The 3,905-nt window shown below is 40.8% G+C and overlaps 2 long non-coding RNA genes across 2 annotated transcripts in view; one reads left to right on the top strand and one right to left on the bottom strand.

Moving 5' to 3' along the window:
- Positions 1–3,905, top strand: part of LOC101984725 — a 21,183-nt gene that overhangs the window by 12,437 nt on the left and 4,841 nt on the right. The window lies entirely within an intron of this gene.
- Positions 1,270–3,905, bottom strand: part of LOC113456191 — an 11,734-nt gene continuing 9,098 nt past the window's right edge. Inside the window, exon 3 of the long non-coding RNA XR_003377038.1 lies at positions 1,270–1,449. This is a non-coding gene — a long non-coding RNA (uncharacterized LOC113456191). The remainder of the gene's footprint in view (positions 1,450–3,905) is intronic.

Here is a 3,905-nt window from a genome sequence, read left to right as displayed (position 1 = left end):
GGGCAAGGCACCCTGCCCTTTGGAAAATCCAAGGCCCTCCCTACTACATCCAGGTTGAGCAAGGTATACATCCAAAGAGAATAGGATCCCAAAAAGCCAGTTCATGCAGTAGAGACAAATCCCAGTGCCATTGTCATTGGTCCTTCAGTCTGCCCCTACTGTCAACCACATTCAGAGGGACTAGTTTGACCCATGCTCATTCATTCCCAGTCCATTTGGAGTTGGTGGGCTTCCATTAGCCCAGGCACATTGTCTCAGTGGATGAACCCCTCAGGGTCTTGACTTTTTTGTTCATACTCTCCCTCCTTCCGCTCCTCAACTGGACCTTGGAAGCTCAGTCCAGTGCTCCGATGTGGGTCTCTGCCTCTGTTTCCATCTGTTGTTGGACAAAAGTTCTATGGTTATATTTAAGATAATCATCAGTCTGACTGCAGGACAAGGCCAGTTCAGGCACCCTCTCCTCTATTGTTTAGGGTCTTAGCTGGGGTCATCCTTGTGGATTCTTGGGAATTTTTCTAGAGCCAGGTTTCTTGCTAACCCCAAAATGGCTCCCTCAATAAAGATATCTCTTTCCTTGCTCTCATACCTGTCCTTCCTCCATCTCAACTATCCCATTCCCTCAAGCTCTCCCAACCCTCCCCTTCTCCCCTTCCTTCTACCACCCGCCCCCATGCTTCCAAATTTTGTCAGGTGACCTTGTCTGCTTCCAGTTTCCAGGTGGATCTATATATATTTTTCTTTGGGTTTACCTTATTACTTAGCTTCTTTAGGATCATGAACTATAGGCTCAATGTCCTTTGTTTATGGCTAGTATCCACCAATGAGTGAGTACATACCATATTCATATTTTTGGGTCTGTGTTATCTCACTCAGGATAGTGTTTCCTAATTCCATCCATTTGCATGCAAAATTCAAGATGTCACTGTTTTTTAGAATTCAAGATGTCATTGTTTTTAACTTTCACTGTTTTTCTATGTTTGTCTGTCTGGCATCCGCCTGGTTTCTTACCCCAGGTTTGTCCCTCATTCTCTCCTTTTTTTTTTCTCTTCTCCTTCCTTCAGAGCCTAGATTTCTCTTCTTGTTTATTCTCTTTGCTGCCAGCCCTGCCTATCCTTTCTTCTGTCTTGCTATTGGCATTCATCTGTTTATTAGACCAATCAGGTACCTTAGGCAGGCAAAGAGTAACAAATGCAGCAATATTTTCATAATTCTACAAATGCAGCACAAACAAGCACATCCTTACATCATTAAACAAATATAACACACCTTTACCAAGTTAATATTCTCCAACACTTTACTCTTTTAATATGTAGTTTTTTCCTTACAGGATTTATTTAGCAGAATCCTAAAGTACAATGCTGAATACAAGAATATCTGTGTTTGGCTTCCATATTTGGTGGGGAAGGGGATGTAGGCAGAGGCCGCTCGTTTGTTCCTGGCTGCCCAGACCTGAAATAATCACACAGAAACTATATTAATTACAACACTGCTTGGCCTAGTAGCTCAGGATTCTTATTAACTAACTCTTACAGCTTAAAAGTAATTAACCCTTTTCTATCATTTTATATTTTACTGTGAGGCTTGTGATTTACCAGTAAGGTTCCGGCACATCGGTATCCTTCAGTGGCTACATGGCATCTCTCTGACTCCATAGTCTTTCCTCCTCTGTCTGCTTGTAATTCCCGCCTTACTCCATCCTGCCGTGCCATAGGCTACAGCATCTTTATTCATTAACCAATAAAAGCAACACATACACAGAAGGACTTCCCACAGCAGGGAAGTTGTCTTTCTATGATGCTTACTGTAGGTTTTCTATTGATACCTGTTGTGTGAATTTCCTAGTAAACAGTCTGCCTCTAGACTGAGATGCTGCCCACAGCTGAGGAATGTCTTGGAGAAATGCAGCTTGGCGAGCGCCGTGTTTATGATCAGCTATTTCCAGAGTAACATGAGTGCAAGTACAGAAGCGGCCGTCGTCCTCCTCCACACTTCAGCTGGCTACTTTAAGTCTGCAGAGGGATGTGCACAAGCCTGCCTTACATCAAGTACGGAAGCGGCCGTCGTCCTCCTCCACACTTCAGCCGGCTACTTTAAGTCTGCTGACTTACATCACTGCCTAGTGTTCAACAGCAGATGTGACCACACACTTAGAGCACACAGAGCACGAATAAAGCCGGACCGAAAGCTACGTGTTTACATGGCCCCTGTCTATCTCTTATCAAAGGTTCTGATGGCCCCAGCAAACTCTTTCAGACAATGGAAGGAAGTATTTATAATGATACAGTCTAGAATGTGGACACAATGCACAGACAACAGCCAAGTGGCTGCTTTCTGTAGGGTGGAATTATTCCAGCTAAGGTACAGAGGACTAGACTTCTTAAGTGTACTTCATTAGAGTGTGGAAATTCTCTTTAATTCTTATTTTTCTTAGTTCTTAATTGTAGATAGATCTAGTACATTGCTATTTCTTATCACATCCATACTCTCCCTTATTTTATTAATATTACATGATATAATTAATTTTTATACAGAGATTATAATATGATATACAGAAAGCTACATATTTAATAGACTTGACTTAAGTTCTTAAAATATTTGTTTTTATTTCATGTGTGGATATTTCGCTGGAATGTATATCTGGTGCCACTAGAGGCCAGAAGAGGGTGTCAGATCCTCTTGGACTGGAGTTATAGACAGTTATGAGCCACCATGTGGGTTCTTGGAATGGAAAACAGATCTTCTGGAAAAGCATCTTTTGATCTTAAATACTAAGCTATTTCTCCAGTCCCTATAAGTTTCTTGATCATACTTATAATATAGTACCATTTAACCAATCATCCAGGTAATGTGTTTACCCCAACACACACACACATACATACACACACATATATATACACACAGCACACATATACACACACAACACAAATATACATGCATATACACAAACACATATACACAACACACATACACACACCACACAATACACACACATATACACATATCACACACATACACACACGCATACATACACACTTACATATACACATACACACATACACACAAACACGCATACAGACATACAGACACACACTACACACACATACATATATACATATACATACACACCACACACAATACACACACATACAAACATACACAGACACATATATATATATACACACCACACACATACACACACGTACACACACATACACACACACACACACACCAGGAAATTTGGAAGTGCAGATATGATACACACACCTGTACTACTTTACATATTAAGTCACACATCATGGCACAACCACACTCTGTCATGATATACGATGTGTTTTATGTTACTATGTTCAGTTTGATAGTATTACATTGACTACATCTTTGTCTACATTCAAGAAAGCAGTTACTCTGAGATCTTAGTTTCTTTTGATGCTTTTTCATAGTTTTGTGTAGTGACAATCTAATCTACAGAAAATGTCACCATAAAAATCCACCATTATGTATATTAATATATGCTAACAATACATACCAATACATATAAAGCTCTTTTATCTAGCATATTACTTCAATTGGAGCCTTTATAATACAAGCTACATTTTAATTATAAACTACATTGGGGATCTTTCCCCATGTGGTAAAATATACTATTATTTCATCATTACTGAATAATCTCAAACTACGTTCTAAAATCTATTAAAATAGACTTCAGTAATTGGAGACTGAGGCAAGACAATTATGAATTCAAAGACAGCCTGGGAGAGGAGTGGGGGGAGGGGAGAAAAGTGGAGGAGAGGAGTGGGAAGAGGGGGAGAGGCGTGGGGGGAGGGGGAGAGGCGTGAGGAAGGGGAGAGGCATGGGGGGAGGGGGGAGGACCTTGGACTTTCCAGAGGGCAGGGAACCCTGACTGC

Source organism: Microtus ochrogaster, chromosome 6, assembly GCF_000317375.1.
Source record: "Microtus ochrogaster isolate Prairie Vole_2 chromosome 6, MicOch1.0, whole genome shotgun sequence".
NCBI classification, from domain to species: domain Eukaryota; kingdom Metazoa; phylum Chordata; class Mammalia; order Rodentia; family Cricetidae; genus Microtus; species Microtus ochrogaster.
The sequence above is the reverse complement of the archived record's forward strand: the minus strand, read 5'-3'. Positions and strand labels throughout refer to the sequence as shown.